The 18,449-nt window shown below is 48.0% G+C and overlaps 2 long non-coding RNA genes across 2 annotated transcripts in view; one reads left to right on the top strand and one right to left on the bottom strand.

The window, feature by feature from the left end:
• LOC128827994 (uncharacterized) overlaps positions 1-13,128 on the bottom strand; it is a 32,835-nt gene extending 19,707 nt beyond the window's left edge. Inside the window, exons 1-2 of the long non-coding RNA XR_008443149.1 lie at positions 12,985-13,128; positions 12,499-12,555 (exon numbers count right to left, since the gene is read on the bottom strand). This is a non-coding gene — a long non-coding RNA (uncharacterized LOC128827994). The remainder of the gene's footprint in view (positions 1-12,498; positions 12,556-12,984) is intronic.
• Positions 2,319-18,449, top strand: part of LOC128827995 (uncharacterized) — a 32,111-nt gene continuing 15,980 nt past the window's right edge. Inside the window, exon 1 of the long non-coding RNA XR_008443150.1 lies at positions 2,319-2,374. This is a non-coding gene — a long non-coding RNA (uncharacterized LOC128827995). The remainder of the gene's footprint in view (positions 2,375-18,449) is intronic.

Below are 18,449 nucleotides of genomic sequence, written 5' to 3'. Positions count from 1 at the left end.
CTTCACACTGTCAGCCTCTTCCCTGTCCTGTGTCTCCCTCCTCTCTTCCCTGTGTCTCTGTGTCTATCTAGCTCTCTCTCTCTGCACATTCCCTCCTTCTTTTTCTGCCTCTCTTCCCTTCCCTGTCTTGGACCAGCTCCCTTCATTCTCTCCATACAGCACAGAGGAGCGCTCCACGTCTCTGACCCTACAGACTCACTTGCTCTCCTTGTCACAAGAGAAAGCAGCTCGTATTTCATGGAGCACAAGGTCTTTTTATCTTGGCCGTGTTACGACGTGCTCTGGACAGTTGCACGTTTTGCAGAGTGTTTTATTGGCTCTTCTCCTCCTGGCTGTTAGACACATTGTTCTGCTTTTTTCAGTAGTGAAATAGGAGGCATGTACTGCTTTCCAGCGTGAGCCTCAGCCTCTCCCCCACCCCAATCTAATCTCATGAAAAGTTATTTATAGGCATCCATTTTTTTGGCCTCTTTCCCCATTTCCTCTCTTATGTGAAGCCATCCAGCAAGGAAACAAATCCCCAGCACAAAACGTCTACAACATACAGGAGAATGCTGTTTAATTAGTTTCCAAACTCGGGGGGGGGGGGGGGGGGGGCTTTCTCATATTACGTACAGTGCCTAGTCTGATGAGGCCCAGATTTCAGCTGGGGACCCTGGGCAGGCTACTGTAATAAAATAATTAACTAACAACAGATTTCAACTTGGGAGCGACCTAATGAGGATACAATAGGGATCAAGCTTAACTTAGGTCCAAATCTTGAACAATCATGTGGTGGGTTCTCCGTCACTTGAAGTTTTAAAATCAAGCCAGGATGTCTGTCTACAAGAGATGCTCTAGCTCCAACAGACGTTATGGGTTTGATGTAGAAATTACTGGGTGAGGTTCTCTGGCTGTGTTAGGCAGACGCTCAGCCTAGATAATCATAATGGTCCCTTCTGGCCTTCATATGACCTCTCAACCCAAATCCTCGGAATATAGGACTGGAAGGGGCCTTTTGGGTCATTGAGTCCAGTCCCCGGCTATATCACTGGAACTCCATCATATCATCCCATTCATAAACTTATCAAGCTCCATCTTCAAACCACTTAGGTTGTTTGCCCCCACTGCTCTGGTGGTTAGAAACCTTCTTCTAAACCTTGACCCCAAAATCCTGAACCCCTGAATCTTCACCTGGAAATCCAAAACAACTCCTCTCAGCCATCACCCCCTCCCCCCACTCAAACCAATCACTCTGAATCTCCACTCTGAGGTGGGAGCCTTTTTGGAGTGTTGAAAGACATTTGGATTCCTCCTATTGTTTTTCATTTTTATTGCTGACTCTCTGCACAGTGAAAAAGTCCTTGGGATACAGGATCTATGGTCAGAGCCAGGCTGGAGTATACATAAATGCCAATCTATGCTTATCTAGTCTGAAATAATTCATTTCAAATGCAAAACCAATGTCAAAAAATATCAGAAGTAAAATGATTGTATGTTACCACCATTATGTTCAGATTCAACTGTGTTTCCCTGTATATGTGTATTTGTGTGTGTGCAACTGTGTATTCCTGAGTGTACGTGTTATGTCAAGTGCTATCTGTGAGTGTGGGTCTACATGCATGCCTGTATGTGTATTTGTGTAAGTGTCTATATGTCAAACTGTATTTGTGTTTCTGTGTGTCAATGATAGTGTATCAGTGACTGTGTGATAGTGTGTGTGTGCCTGCATATCTCTGTTACCGTGTGTCTGTACATGTGGGTGGGTGACTGTGTGCCTGTCAGACTGTATGAGTATGTCTGTGTGTGTATGAGACTATGTAATCTGTATGTGTGTGTGTGTGTGTGTGTGTGTGTGTGTGTGTGTGTGTGTGTCTGCTTGTCGAGTGCCTGAATGTGTGAGTGTGTGTGAGGTATCAGACAACTTCTGAAACTGGCAGAGTCAGCCACCAGAAAAAAGAAAACCCTGTCTCTTTAACAGTGCTCTGTGGGCCTCCAATAAGGGGCCATTTTTCCTTTTTATAGTGAATTTCAGTGGGCGTGTTCCTTTAAGTAAACCTCTTGGAGCTATAAATAAAACTCAAAGGAGCAGTAATTGTAGGTCTGTGGAGAGGCTGAGCTCCAGACCCCAATTTCAGTTCCCCTCGCTGAGATTAATTCACCATGGCAGGCTCCCTGCTCAAAATAAAACCCGGAGCACTGGGCAGGAGCTCAATTAAAAGGCACCAAAAAGACAAAAAAATCAATTTGGAGGCAGCCAAATTCTCCATCCCCCCGCTCCTTCCCCCCCCCCCTGCCAAATTAGACTCCTCCCAGTTACTGGAAGTTACCAAAAGAATCCAGGCTCAGCTTGGATTTTACATTGAACGAGGAGGTTTCTCATCTCTTCTGGCCTGTAAGTGGGGTTGGGTGGGGGTGGGGACCCCTCTCCATGTTAGAGAAGGCAAAAATTGGTGGCACAAACCCTGGTTTGATTTTCTTGAGTTGGGGTGGCACAGGATGGTGGGGGAGGGGGAAGATAGGTGCTAAAAGGGAGACTTCTCTGACAATATATGACCCCGCAAAACATGGCGCACAGCCTGTCTCCCTGATACACTAAAAGGATCTTGGCTCCTCCTGCTTTAAACGCTGGCTGAATTTCTGCAAACAGGACACAAAGTATCCTTGCTGCTGGGAGGGGAAAAGAACGTTTTCTCCCTGACATCCATGATTTGCAGAGCCCTAAGATGTGAGGGGCCGGGGAATCAGGCTGGGAGCGCCACACTGTCTCTGACTTTCAGAAGAATGGGCTTGACCATGAGCTGCATGTCTTCCCAGGGGGCCCCATAAAAGGGAAGACCCTGAGGAGTTTCTGGTGTTGCTTGTGCTTGGAGGCAGGCTGGGAAAATTCATCCCTGCTGTCGCTCCCTCAGAGTCAGTGGAGTTACAGGAGGGATGAATTTGGACCACATGGTTCCTTGATAAATGAATTAATTATTTCTTCATCGATCTGCAGTCGGGCTGGTGTCTGTCAGAGAGGGTGGGAGCTGACTGAACCAGCCCAGATATGGAGACCTACCTAGCTAGACAAGGACTGTCATTTTCTCTGTTTGTACAGCATGTAGCCTGATGGGGGCCCCAACTTGGTTAGCCTCTAGGCGCTACTACTGCATAAAGGTTAAATAATAATAGTGTCACCTCCCTGGCTTCCATTTAGTTTCTCATGGGAATACACACACTGACACTTCCTCTGGTCATCATAACCATCCCCAACAAATCAAAGCCTACACAGAGCTGATGAAACCGATTCTGGAGGTTGTAGAGATTTCCCATAGTGCAGTGGGATAATGGATGGGACCTTTGGTCTCCCCTACCCCTTTCTGCTGCAGCTAATTGTTTCTGAGCCAGGCAGAAGTAACGGATCAACAATTCCTTCCCATTTCTCTTGGGTTTATTCTTTGTGGACAGGGTAAATTTTACCCTGAACTTTCTTTCCTTGTGTTGTCTTTTATTTAAACCCCCAGGGGAGAAGGCTGGTCTGGTGTTCTATTTGTGAACAGAATCTTTCCTTCCCTAAGCGCTGGATCAACATGTATCCTATAGAAAAGCGGGAGCAACAGGGTCACTTTATCTTCAGACAGAATAGAGACTTAGTCTCCATCCAGCAACTTTCCTCCAAATTCAGAAGGAATACTCTCGCTTGGTTCTTTCTTTTTGGTTGGGAATAGAGTCAATGCCCATTCTGAATTTTGATGGCTCGTTCCATTTATACTGGGGCAATCCCAGGCTTTCTCAGCACTCTCTAACTACATTATTTGGGGCTCTCTAGCCTCCCCAGAATATGAACATTATTTGAAAGACTATTTAACTGTTCTAAAAGTAACCTGGAATTGGATTAACATCATCATGGCACTAAAAGAGTAATAATGATAGATTAAATTTCTCTAGTGCTTTTTATTCTAAAGAATCCCAAAGCACTTTACAAAATCTTATCTATCCATACATCCATCCCCATACAAACCCCCTTCTATTGATCTGTCTATCCCCACTCATACCGCCAACTAGCCAGCTAGCTAGCTGTCCATCCCCATACATACTGCTTGCCTACCTATCTGTCTATCCTCACACAGTCCTCTTCTAATCACTAACATGTGTGTGTCTGTGTTTGTGTGTGCGTTTATACATACACATACAGCGAGATCACTACCTCACTGAAATGCAGCAGTTTTTTACAGCAATGTCCATATTTGTTTAGTGTGTAGGACAGGGAAGGAAGAAGAATTTTCTTTCCCACCCAGCCTGATTCAAAACACAAGGGACTGAATTCATCTTTGGTGCAAGTGAAGCCAGTGGAATGAATAAATTTGGAGAGTTATTCAGGGATGTTTCCTGGGTTATTAAAATAACCATCCCCTGCACTAATTTAGATAGAAACAAGATCCTGCAAAGCACATCAGTGGAACCACAACATTTTGCTGCTGCTGACACTGCAAATGCCACTTTCACCCTCGTTTTTAAAGAACAGTAGCAAGCCCTATAATTATCTGAAAGATCAGAAGAAGATCCGGTAGCAATATAACAATTCCATGACCACCTAGGATTTTACAGTCACCACTGTGCTGCGCAGCTGGGCTACTCAGAACTTCACAGCAACAGTGAAGATAAATCTCAGGACATCATGCTCCAAACAGCACAGGTGGACTATCACTTGAACGAAAGGAGAATCACTGCTAGCTGTCAGCAGTGCAGGGTCCATGACTCACAGCTGAGCAGTTCTGATTCCATCCAGAGAAGGGCACAGAAGTCAGTTCATCACAATATTAACCCTCATTCCATGCAGCCATCTAAACAACCTCTAAGGAAAAAAGCTCTGTACAGGGACACAGCATAAACTCTTAGAAAACCAACAGCTGACTTTTAGAAAGGGACCAGGGTCTTCTGGTTAAGGCACTGCAGTATGACTCAGAAGATATGTGTTCAGTTCCTGCATCTACCACGGACACCCTGTGTGACTTTGGGCAAGTCACTTTATCTTTCTGGGCCTCACTTCCCCATCTGTAAAATGGAGACAATGGTCTTTTGTTGTTGTTGTCTGTCATCTACATAGGTGGTAAGCTCTTTGAGGCAGGGATTGTCCCTTACGATATGTCTGTGCAGGTCCAGCAAAATGGAGTTGTGGTCTCTGGTCTCTATGCACTATTGATTCACAATGAGACTTAGGCTCTTAGGTGCCTAAGTGACTTTTGAAAATGGGACTTAGGCCCCTAAGTCACTTAGGTGCTTTTGAAAATTTCAAACCAGATCTGAACACAGACCCTTTAGAAATTCCCCCACCCCCAAATGCGGAGCATGTACTCTCTGATCCATCCTTCACACCTACCCAATTCCCCTTGAAAAGTCCAGAGACAGGAGATACCAGCCTGTAGCCTAAACCCTCTTGATTTCACGGCCTGCACTCAGTGGGAAGCCTGGCCTCGGCTAATGCATGCACTTCAATACAGCCATGTCACAGTTTAACTTTACTTCTGATGGGAGCAAATTCCAGAGGCGAGGGTCTGCTACCAAGCACACCTTAAGAACATAAAAACCACCCAGACTGGGTCAGACCAAAGGTCCATGTAGCCCAGTATCCTGTCTGCTGACAATGACCAGTGCCAGGTGCCCCAGAGGGAATGAACAGAACAGGGAATCATCAAGTGATCCATCCCCTGTTGCCCATTCCCAGCTTCTGGCAAACAGAGGCTAGGGAAACCTTCCTGCCAGACTTCCACAAGCTCCACGCTAGAGCCCATCAGAGCAATGCTAGCAGCCTCGGTGGCCCTAAGATAACGAGGGTCTAGACCACCTTGAATAGCACCTGGAAGATCATGGGCTGAGCCTGGAATACAAGTATTCCCCATGGGCAGAAAGGGAGCAGCACGTTCTTAGTCCTGCCACGAGTGCAGGGGACTGGACTAGATGCCTCTTGAGGTCCTTTCCAGTCCTAAGAGTCTATGATTCTGCACTAGCTTCCAAGTGGCCTTTGGGCATAGCCTCAGGTAGAACATCTGGCAGCCCCTCAGTTTTCAGGTCTCCTTAATTGGCCCCAGTGTGATGAGGACCTTCAGAGGCTCTATGTGCCACATTGCGTGCCTCCTTCACTGCCATCCCCAGGCGTAGGAGAGCTCCTAAATGCAGTGACTTGCCCAAGTTCACAAAGCCAGTCAATGGTGGAGCCAGGAACAAACTGTGGCTCTTCATCTAACCACTAGACCCCCCTCCTCTCCCAGGGCTTGGAATAGGTTGCAAGAGTCCTGGCTCCCAGTACATGCGCTAACCACTAAATCCACGCGCCCTCCAGGGACTAGGAATAGAAATAGCCAGGTATCCTGAATCCGAATCACAAGCTCTATTGCACAAAAGGCAATTAGGAGCCCATATCTCACTGAAAGTCACTGGACACCTCACTCCCATTTGTGCCTTCCTTCCTTTCCCCAGATCCATATTCTCTCCCATTCCTGGGAATAGAACAAAGGGATACCGAGGAGCAGACCCTCTAACCACTAGGCCACACTCCCTTTTAGAGCTGGGAATAGAAAACAGAGATTTTGACTCCCACTCATATGCTCTAACCATTAAACTCCACACCCTCTCAGATTACATGATATGAGCAATCACTTGCCAGTTCAATTTTGTTTTTTTAAATTGAATCTTCGAAGTTAAACAAAAATTTGGGGAGTGGTAAATAATGAAGAGGACAAGTCATGGATACAGTGATCTGGATTGCTTGGTAAACTGGGCGCAAGCAAATAATATATGTTTTAATACAGACAAATGTAAATCTATACATCTAGGAACGAAGGAGGTAGGCCATATTTAAAGGCTGGGTGACTCTATCCTGGGACTCTGGTAAAGATTTGGGGTCATGGGTAGATCATCAGCTGAACATGAGCTCCCAGTGCAATGCTGTGGCCAAAAGAGCTAATGCCATCCTGGGATGCACAAGCAGGAGAATCTTGAGTAGGAGGAGCAGAGAGGATATTTTACCTCTGTATTTGGGACAGGTGCAACTGCTGCTGGAATCCTGTGCCCTGTTCTGCTGTCCACAATTCAAGAAGGGGGTTGATAAATTGGAGAGGGGTCAGAGAAGAGCCATGAGAATGATTGAAGGGTTAGAAAACCTGCCGGAGAGTGATAGACTCCAGGAGCTCCATCTATTCATGTTAACAAGGAGAAGGTGAAGGGGTGACTCGATCACAGTCTATAAGTACCTACGTGGGGCACAAATATTTAATGATGGGCTCTTCAGTCTAGCAAAGAAAGGTCTAACACGAGCCTATGGCTGGCAGTTGAAGCTAGACCAACTCAGACTGGAAATAAGGTGCACGTTTTTAACACTGAGGGTAATTAACCACTGGAACAATTGACCAAGGGTCATGGTGGATTCATCACTGATAATTATTAAATCAAGATGGTTTGTTTTTTCTAAAAGATCTGTTCTGGGAATTATTTTGGGGCAGGTCTCTAGTCTGTGTTATACAGAACGTCAGACAATGATCCCAATGGTCCCTTCTGGCTTTGGAATCTCTGAATAGATTAGCAAAGCAAATCTGTCATTGATGGCAAAGTTCTTGGGGTTTTTTTGCAACACTCAGTCTTGTTTCTTTTTAATTGTGTGAATTTTGAGCTGCTGAAAGGTGCCAGATTTACCACCCTGCAGGCTTAGGGACAGCCTGGGCAGCACCCATCACATGCTGCTACCTGAGGGTGCCTCAAGCCCGATCTGGGGCCCACCTCTCAGTGGAGTAATGTCCCTCCTGGTAAAGAAGAACTAGAGTCATCTGGGATGAGTATAAAAGAGATTCTTTATTCAGACTGTGGGATACAGACAGACCCTGTGGTTCTCTCTGGCTCCCAGCCTGTCCTGACTGGTATCAGCACACAAGGCTTCCTAGGGAATAGACTGCTGGGTATACTACTGAGGGAGAGGATAATTCAGTCAACGGGGGGGCCTCTTAGGGACAACTGCATGGTGGGTTGTAACCTTTCTACACCAAGCAGAACTGAGAGCCACCAAATCTACATCACACCAGCTGCCAACCAGCCTTCAGATTTCTGTCACTCCCAGCTTAGGCTGGAACAAAAGCAATGAGAGGATACAAGGCCCGATAGCCCAGAGGCAGGCAGACCTGCTTGACTCAAACAATTTCATAAACATCCAAAAAGATTTTCTCCCCATCCCCCCTTTCATCTGTATGAACAAGCTCGACACCAGGAGAAAGGACTTTGCAAGCCAACTTTCTGATCCCCTTAAAGCAAGGTCTGGCGACAAGCTGACACCACCGTAATTATAGTGTTGGGAGTTGCGATGCTGTAATTGATGGGGAGAAGCGCCATCAGTGTGTCATCTCCTTGGAAGAAAGTTGTGTTTAAATAAAGGATAAAGGCAGTGTCCTCAGTTGCATTGGGACTGAGTCTCCATTTGCCCTTCACCTTGTGCAGTCATTTACATCAGGGCAAAAGTGAGTGCAAGGTCCAGATCAGAACAGGGGTGTTTTGACACCCATTTTGCACTGGTGTAAATCAATATACATGGTGCAGGGCAAAGGTCAGTATCATTATTCCCATTTTACAGATGGGGGAATTGAGGCACAGAGAGGTGAAGTGACTTGCCCAATGTCACCCAACAGGCCATTGGCAGAGCAGGAAAGAGAATCCAGGCCTACTGAGTAACCGTCCAGTATTGTATCCACTAAGCCAAACTGCTTCTCTCAGCATGAAATGGTGCCTTTGACTAGGGGAGCAACACACATTTAGCGGGTAGCAGCCAAGGAGGGGGGCCTGTAGAAATGATTGGCTAAATCCCAGTGGGGTGTTAACGACAGTTGTAACTCTGCTGGAGTCTGTGCAGTTGCACCTGCTTAGACCAGGGCTGAACTTGGCCCTGTGCTCCTTGGGCGGGTGTGACAGACTCATAGGAGTTCAAGACGGACAGTAACAATACATAGCTCTTTACAGAGTACTTTTTCATTCCTAGATCTCAAAGCTCATGAAAGGAGGTCAGTATCGTTATCTCCGTTTTATAGGTGGGGACAATGTGCACGGGGTGAAGTGGCTTGCCCAAGGTCAGGCGGTGGAATAGAACCCAGATCTCGTCCCTAGGCCATACTGCCTCCCATAGAAAAAAGAACTGTTAGGGCCCATCTCCCTGTCTGTTGGAGGATTGTTCCCCCACCAGCACACAAAGGAAACCTCTCTAGCTGGGAGCGACTCAGAAGGGAGGGATATAAATCAAGCTAACGAGATTAACACAGATGAATAGAGCATGTCCTGTTGCACAGTCTGCTCCTCAGTGCTTTGTCTAGTTGAGTTTTAAGGGCCACATTCCCAAAGGGCCTTCTTAATGGTGCCTGCAATATATTTGCCACTGCAGTCCTTTGCACATGCTAATCACATAGGGGCATGCTCAGCTATCCAACTGTACCTGCAGCTAACCAGTTTGGATACAGACATGCTTGGAAATCCAACAGGCAGGAAATAAAAATAGGAGACTATTTGAATATTTGGTCCTATGTGGCTCTAATGATGGTATGATTCATCCCTCTTTTAGTTTCACAGCCCTGCATTTTGACCTAGTGAGAGCATGGAATTCAGGTCAATCCTAGGCCTGAGAATTAGGACTCGGGTCTATTCCCAGCTCTTGGAGAGGAATGGAGTCTAGTGGTTAGAGCAGTTGGAGTTGGAAGTCAGGATAACTGGGTTCTATTCCCAGTTCTGGGAGGGCAGTGTGATCTATTGGTCAGGGAGAACAGAGACTAGCAGTCTGTTCTTGCCTTGCCCACTGACTTGCTGTGCTACCTTAGGTAATTGATTCTGTTTACCTTTCTGTGAAATGGGGAATAATGATTCCCACATCATGTGCGCTGTGGGGTGAGCCTTAGTGGTTTAATGGTGGTGAAGCTCATTGAGATGCTCCGGGGGAGGGCTAGGACATCTTTATTGGGGAGGCCATATTCCGCCTTTGCAGAGAAATGGACTTGACCCCTGACCTCCAGACTGAAACAGGCAGACAGTATTGATCCAGAATGAGACCTTCCTGCCCTTAAGGATTCCAGAGAAGGGGATGGAGGGGCTGGCATCTATTAAGAACGGGCTCTTGGTCTCCTCCAGACTCTCTGTCCTTCCTCTTCCAGATCTTCTCCTTCACTCTGTAAACGTGCTCATTGTTTCCCATTCATTAACACCATTAAGGCTTGTCTACACTTACATTTTATAGCGCTCTAACATGCTGGCTCAGGGGGGTGAAAAATCACCCCCTGGAGCACAGCAAGTTTGAGCGCTTTAAAGCACTCGTGTGGACAGACTCTGAGCGCTGGGAGCCGCGCTGCCAGGCAGCGCTCGGAGCTATTCCCCTCGTGGAGGTGGATTACCAGGAGCACTGGGAGAGCTCTCTCCCAGCGCTCGCACGTGACCACACTCACACTTCAAAGTGCTGCCACGGGAGTGCTTTGAAGTTTCTAGTATAGACGTAGCCTTAGACTCCCACGTCATTTGCAGATTCAGAGCCTCCCTTTCTCCAGGATCAGCCTCTCCTGCCCCTCCTTTCTGCCTCCCTCTTCTCCACAGCTGCCTGGCAGTGCAGCCACTCTCAAGCATGTCTCCTTACAAAGTCAAGCAAAACGTAAGAGCTAGCAGCACCCCTGGCACATCGGAGCGCCAGTCTGTATGGGCAAATAGCACCCTGCAATGGAAGCTATATCAGCAGGGACAGGTATTGAAACGGTGGTAGCACAATAAGCACAGGCGAGACCTATCCCTTACTCCATGCATAAACGAGGCTCCATACTTGTATGCTCTTCCATGCTGCAGGATCCCAAAATGTTCAGCAGACTAGAGGCCAGATTCTGATCTCACTTATACCAGTGCAAATCCAGAGTGACTCCTCTGAAGTCAGCAGAGTTACTCCTGTTTTATACTGGTGTCACTAAGATCAGAGGGTCCGATGCTTCTCTCATGGCATTTTACGCTGGTGTAACTACACACTGACTTCATTGTAGTTACTTCTGATTTACCCTGGTATAAGAAAGAGCTGAGGATCAGACCCATCATTTGGCCATAGCTGTCTCTGACATAGCTACAGATGAAATGATATAGATTACTATTGCTACGATCTATCTGTGATTGTAAACTTTTCAGGGCTTTTTGTCTTTTTGTTCTGTGTTTGTACAGTGCCTATCATGTTGGGTTTCTGGTCCCTGACTGAGGTTCCACAATATAGATAATATTATCAGTAATGGTCATAATAGAAATTGATTACATGATAGATTATGGGGCTGGTTCTGATCTTACACCAGTTTTGCATTGGTTACTAGAGTTACTCCTGATTGACACTGGCATGACTGAGGTCAGAACCAGGCCCTGTCTATCTGTCTAGGTTACATATACAATCCCCATAAGTGTAGTATTACAACCTTACCCCTATGACAAAAATAAATGATGCCTTGAAATCCTCCCCAGTTCACTGACCTGCCACCCTATATATCTGATCCTCACTGTATGTGAAGCCTCTCTAACTGAGATGTGCAAAAGGACCCTCCAGGTGACTGACCGTCGGAGCTATCAGCTGTGGAATTGATGAGAGGACTTCCCTAGCTGGAGTTCATTCCCCTTTTCCTCCCCCACCCCTGGAGGTGGCTAGCACTAAACCATCTCTGCTCAGGGATGGTTTTTATCACTGCCTCTACCATGTTTTTTCCCATTTGACTTCTGGAATGTACCAGGCTGGACCAAAGACAGTCAATTTCCCCTATAAAGACTGGCCCAGACCCTCTGCTGGGATAAAGCAGCATAGGCCAGGGAGCTCTGGCAGTTCACACCCTTTAAGGATTTGCCTTTTTGAATCCCCTTCCCATTTGATCAGTAAAATAAAAAAACCAAACCGCGGCCATGTCTCTTACCCCCTTCATTCCAAAGGGCTCCCACCAACTTTACCATCCATCAGAAACATCAGTTAATACCTACACAGCATGAGAGAGACACAGCCTGCAATATATTAGCGTGAGATCAAAGGAAAGGCTCTCTCTCCCCAGCAGTCAAGGGGGGGTGTGCCCACCCCTAGCTCCTGCACCTTCCCGGCATCACAGGCCGGCTCCCGCCGGAGCCAGACGAGGGGAAAGATCTTCGCTTTCCCCTCCTGCCCCACCCTCCAGGCTGGAAAGAAGAGTGGCGAGGGAAGCCCAAGGACTGCTGCAAAGAGGGGAGTGTCGCTCTTGACCTCTCCAAGATCGCAGGGAGACTTCCGAGGCGCTGATGGCTGTAGAGACAAGGAGGAGCTGTCTCGCTCTCTCTGCTCTCATCGGAGTGTCTGAACTGATCAGTAGGAAAGGGCTCGCTGAGGGGAGCCCAAAGCAAGAGGAATGTCTCCTACCAGCTTCAAATCAGCCAGGGACTCAGGAGCGGTGGGATGAGGCCGGGGGGCGTTGGAGGCATTGGGGACCACGCTTCCCTCACGGTGGGACAGCCACACAAAGCTTTGTAAAGTAAAACAAACCCGCTACTTACCGGGTCTAGCTGCTCGGAGCCTGGGTCTCGCCGGCTGTCGGGCTGCAATTTCGGTAGCTGCAAAATTAATAACAATAAGAGTCAAGAAAGCGGAGTGGACATGGGCCGTTTTCCCGGCGGGGTGGGTGTGTGAATGTGGGGATCTGGACGGAAACATCTTTCTGTTGTGCATTTCCAGGGCTCCCCCCGATGCTGTCTGTCTCTCTCCGCTCTTTGCTATAGTTCCCCCATCGCTTTTCATTGATGTTGTTGTTGCATTTCTCGGTTAATTGGAGCAAAGGGGGGGGGGTCAGGAATCTGGGGGAAGGTTTGGAAAAAGGGGAGGGGGGGTTAAAAAAATCCTTGAATAGTCTTCGAGTCTTCCCCGAGCTCGATTCCCAAAGAGCTGCTTTGGGTAGAGCTGAAGGAGCAAAGCAGGCAAATCTTAGCTGCCCTTCCACCACCCCACATGCAACATCCCCCCCCCCCCCCCAGCAAGATACTCACAGCTGGCGTTGAGGGTGCTGCTGTTGTAAAGGAGTGTGTGTGTGTGTGTGTGTGGTAGCCAGCTGTGTAACACAGAAGGAAGGAAGAAAAAGAAATGGAGTGCTTTCTAATGAGATCTCCTTATTGTGCTCCTACTGTAAATTGGACTGGGAGGGGGAGGGCCGAAGATGAAGTTGTCTCTTCTTGTCTGTTACAGTTTCAGGGAGGTTATTTGGGGGCATCCAGACACACACGCTCCTTCTCTCTGTCGCTCTCGCATTCTCGCCTTCCCTCCCCTAAGCCCCAGTCAAATCTCTCTCTCTCTATATGAATATATAGTTATATATATATAAATATATACATACATCCCATATGTGGGCAGCCAGGAAAAGGGGGGGGGATGTGGTGGTGGAGGGGGGTCATATCAGGGCAGATGGTGTCACAGGATTGGCCGCTTGGAAAGCCGAGGGCTTTTCTCATTGGCCACGGGCCCTAAAGACTGATATTTTTTTTAGAACATTCACTTCTTGGATATCTAAGGGGGGGTTGCAGACAAGCTGCCAAGTAGCAGACTTTAACCCTCAGTCTGCTGGGCTGCAACGCGCAAGAAGAAACCATTGAGGATACTAAAAGCGGAGTGATTTGTCCCCCCTCCTCTTTCCTTTCCCCCCCCGGGGCGTGTGATTTTATTCCATCTTTGCCAAGGACCCTCTCCTCACCACCCCCTGGACCCCGCGGTGCATGAATTTGGGACATGGCTCTATGCAAAGGGACCCCGTCTTGTCCGAGTCAGGGTGCTGGAGTGTGACAGCTCTACTGGGCAGTAGTCTTGCCAGGCCCCCCTGCCTGCAGGCATTTGAATTCAAAACTGGACAAAAGGCTAGAAAATGTCCTGTAGAGAATGATCCCGCACTGGCTCCCTTGTCACGATGGGAGCAAACTGGTCTGTCTGGGCTAGCTCCTCGGCTGGTGTAAATGAACACAGGTCCACTGGAGCCCATGGAGCTCCACTGACTTACACCAGCTCAGGATCTGGCCCTAAGAAGGCGGGGGGGTGTTTAGGGTGGAACCGGGGGGTTGAATGAAGTGTAATGGGGTGAAATGAGCAAAGAGAACTTGTGGATGAATTGGAAAAGAAGAAGTGATTGAACAATCCGTTGGATAGTGGAGCTGGCTCCTAAAGGAAGGCGTGGGACCACCATCCACTGGGATGTTTAACCCTAGGCTGGGCAAAGCCCCAGGGAATAACAAGCCTGCCCTGGGCAGATGGACCGTTCTGCTTGATTCTCTGCAGATGACAATCAGGAAATTCCCGTCTGCAGCTTGCCACCCCTCCCGTGGCTCACCCTGCTGTGCTGGGATCTGCGGCAATAGCAAGGGCCAACTTCGGTGTCGGTGACAATGACAGTGTACATTGGGAATAACTCCAGCAAAGTCAATGGGATCGCCCTGCTTTACACCGCAGTCATTGAGATCAGAGTCTGGCCCTGCACTGGTGCAGCTACTCCAGTAAAATCAAGCCCCCACCCGAATTCACTCCCTAGTTCATCTGGTCCTACCAGTAGTGAAAAGGGAGGTGTGGGGTTTTTACCACTGTGTACCCTGCCCTGCCTGACCTGCTCCTTCCCTTGCGACATCAGAACTAGACTGGGCAAGAATGCTAGTGAATGTACAATAGTCAATAATCTTCTACCAGCTGAAATAGAGGAACGGGGGCGGGGGCGGGGGGCTTTCCATCTCTAACGTCTATGATTATGTTTATATGAAATCTGGATGGAAGATGGTTTATCATGTATGTTATGGCAGCACATAGATGCCCCAGTGAGGATGGGAAACCGTCTGCACTTGGTGCTGGACAGATGCCTACTGCTCCCTGCCTAGAGCTGGGTCAGGCGTTGCTAGAACCAGACAGGACACAGGCAAGGGGCCTGATTCTCCATTGCCCTGCCCCTTGTGCAGTCATGACACCAGGGCAGAGTCAAAGAAAACTGCTACCATTCTAAACCCACTTTGCACTGGTACAACGGCCTTTCCCAGATCTGGAGAAAAGCATGTGTGTGTGGTGAACGTATACAGGGGGAGAAAGGAGGGGTGCCAAGGCCCTTGAAGGATGGGGTACCTACAAGCTATAATGAAGGAGGCTGCTTTGGTGAGTATGGGATGGGCAGGGTTCCAACTGAATCCTTGCATGTTTATAGAAACAGTTACATCCCCTCCCCCCTACATAGAGCCTCCCCTGGACCTGGAAACCTGCACATTATTCCATGAGTCTTTAATTATTTACTACCTAATGACCCACCTCCTGGGTCTCCAGTGCCAGCAAGACAGAGTAAATAATAATTATACCCTTTCCAGGCTGTTATCCCCCACACTCTGCCCCCTCTCGCCCTCTTATTTCCTGGTCAGGTCTCCTGGGGAGCAGGACTAGAGAATGAAGCAGTCTTGGGATCTTACCAGCTACCCAGGGGATTGGTGGCCCCTGTGACTTCCTGACAAGCCAGACAGCCTGCCTCCATACCACCTTAGTCTGGGATCTCAAAAACTGAACAAACTCAAATCAGGTTAACTCTTGCATTGAAAACTGCCAGGAAAACCCAGGGCCCTGAAAGGAGCAGTACTGGTGGCAGTCTTGCTTCTGAGTCAGCATTGCCCAAAAGCCTTAGCAAGAAATTAGGGGCACTGTACTGCCGGGAGCATTGTGAAGTGACTGAGTAGGGGGCACTCTCTCCATGGGGTCAGTGCTGACAGTAATGTCTCAGAGTGGGGCTGAGTACTAGGACCAAAGCTATAACGTGGTGTATTGGTTGTCTACCTTCCAACATCCAAGCAGAGGACAATAACTTTGGAGCAAATTACTTCTCTATGTTCACAGGAGCATTGGGAAGTTGAATTAGCTCAGGACTGAGCTGTGCATTGAAGATAATCGTTTTCCTTTCCCTAGCACTTTCCATCCAAAGATCTCAAAGGGCTTTACAAACATTAATTAAATTAACTTCACAGTCAAGTCGTGAAGAATCATTATCTGACTCTGAGGCACTGAGAGAGGAAACAATTTATCTAAGATCCCACAAAAAGTTTGTGCAAGACCTTGGAATAGACATCAGGATTCCCAGTCCTTGCTGCTCTAATTACTAGACCACACTCCCTCCAGGAGTTCTGATTCTCAGCTCCACTGCTTTAACGATTGGATCCCGCTCCACCCCTGGAGCTCAGAACAGAGCCTACAAGTCCTGACTCAGTATGGCAGAGTCTATGAGGGACAGTGGAGCAGTGTTCTTGTGTCCCAGCTGGATGAAATGGGCGAAAGAAATCTCATGAGATTATCATGCAAGATTTCTGCCATCTTGAGTCCCCCCCCGTGCTCTAACCACTAGAACCTACACTCCTCCGCTGGGAATAGAGTCCATGAGTCCGGGACTCTCCCCGAACACAATGGAGGGTGAAAAGCGACAAAGAGTCCTGTGACACCTTATAGACTAACAGATGTATGGGAGCATAAGCTTTCGTGGGTGAATACCCACTTCGTCAGATGCATGTAGTGCAGCCGCTGGAAATTTCCACTACATGCATCTGACGCAGTGGGTATTCACCCACGAAAGCTCATGCTCCCATACGTCTGTTAGTCTATAAGGTGCCACAGGACTCTCTGTCGCTTTTTACAGATCCAGACTAACACGGCTACCCCTCTGGTAATGGGGGGTGAGGAATTTTGAGTGGTGGTATAACTAGACGGAATATTTAGTATGAACGGACGGACAGGAAATATTTCCCATCAGTGAGAACTGCTTCCCTCAGGGAAGGAATGAAAGCTCTACTGCTTGGGACATTTCAAACCAGCGCCATGGGGAGTAGATTGTATAGATAACCCTATTCTGGCTGCTATCTAGTCGTTAGGCTAACATAGACTAGTATATAAAGCACTGGACTAGGACCCAGGAGACCTAGGTCCTGTTTTTGGCTCTGTCTGTGGCCTTGGCCAAGTCACTTCTCCTCTCCATGCCTCAGTTTCCTCTCCCGTTGTTTCCCTGACAATAAGCTTTTCAGGGCAGGGACTGTCTCTCTCTTTGTGTACAGCACCCAGCACAATGGAGCTCTAATCTAAGCTGGGAGGCCATGGGCACTGCTGTAATATGCATAGTAATAGAGACTAGGCCTTTTCCATCTTTTCTATGGTTGTGATTGTGTTTAAACACCAAGCAAATCCCTCCAGAGGGCTCATCTCTGGTCTCTCCCTCTTAGACCTTTATACAGTGGATTATTCCCCCCTCCCCCACGAAGGAGATTCCCCATGGACAATGCCACTGGAGAGCCAGACAAAAAGTCATGTCAGGGATGGGTACATCCCACAACTCCAGAGCCATACTTGTCCTGCCCAACACTGCCCTCTGCTGGGTTTATACTCCTGACAGCTCCCGGATGCCTGCAGGCAGACTCGGTGTCTGTCTTCCTGGGCCACTGCCGGCCACAAAGCCAGCTGGGATGCAGGAGCTACTGAGAGCAGCAGAAGCATGGAAGCATTAGATAATAAAATTGTTGTTTGTAATTTTTATTCTCTGATTTTAGTGGTTGCTCTTCATATACTGCTGAGGGAAGGGAAAACGGGGACCTAAGTATCCTCATCTTCTACGCTGGTAGCTCCTCTGGCCTGTCCTCCACAAGTGAGTCTAGAATCTAAGAACCTTAAAGTATACTGTGTTGACACCTAAACTGCTACTGTAGCTCCAAGATCTCGAATTCCCTTCCCGAGGTAGGCCTAGAATACAGTAGCTCTGATCACCGATCACCAGTCCCCAGCCCCAACCACCAGGCCACATTGCCTCCTTTTCAGTCGTATGCAGTAAACACATTTCAGCTGAAAGCTGAATTTGATGCACCAGTGAACAACTGGGACACTAATGCTTTGGTCCAGTAAGCCTGGCATTAAAGAACAGGAGCCCCACTGGGGATGGATGGAAAGTTTTAGCAGCAGCCAGTTTTTCTGGAGTCGTGATTTATTTCATATTACAGAAGAACAGTGCAGATGCTGTAGGTCAGCTGGACAGCACTAGCATAGATCTGCTTGGAGTGACTTGTAACTTGCAGGAGAATAATGAGCATCCTAAATTCTGTTCCTCGCTTGGGGGAGTGTTCTCTAGCAGCTAGGGCAAGGGACGGGGAATCCAGACTCCCTGTTTCTATTCCTAGCATCAGGTGAGAGTGTGAGCTAGCACTGAAAGAAGGTGAGTAGACATCAGGACTCTTGGGTTCTAGCTTTGAGGGTAGTGATTAGGGTACGGGGCTTCTGGGTTCTTTCGTTCACATCTGTAGAAGGGAAGTGTGGTCTAGGTGTTGGAGCAGTGGCAGCTGAAAGCCAGCATTCTGTTCCTAGCCTTGTGTAAGAGTGATTAGAGCAGGGAACTGGAAATCAGGACTCCTGGGTTCTAGGTCTAGTTTTGTTTGGGTTTTTTTTGGTCATCTCTGTATGCGCCTTGGTGCCATTCAGTCAA

This window comes from Malaclemys terrapin, chromosome 23, assembly GCF_027887155.1.
Source record: "Malaclemys terrapin pileata isolate rMalTer1 chromosome 23, rMalTer1.hap1, whole genome shotgun sequence".
NCBI lineage: Eukaryota > Metazoa > Chordata > Testudines > Emydidae > Malaclemys > Malaclemys terrapin.
This window is presented reverse-complemented; position numbering and strand designations above follow the sequence as displayed.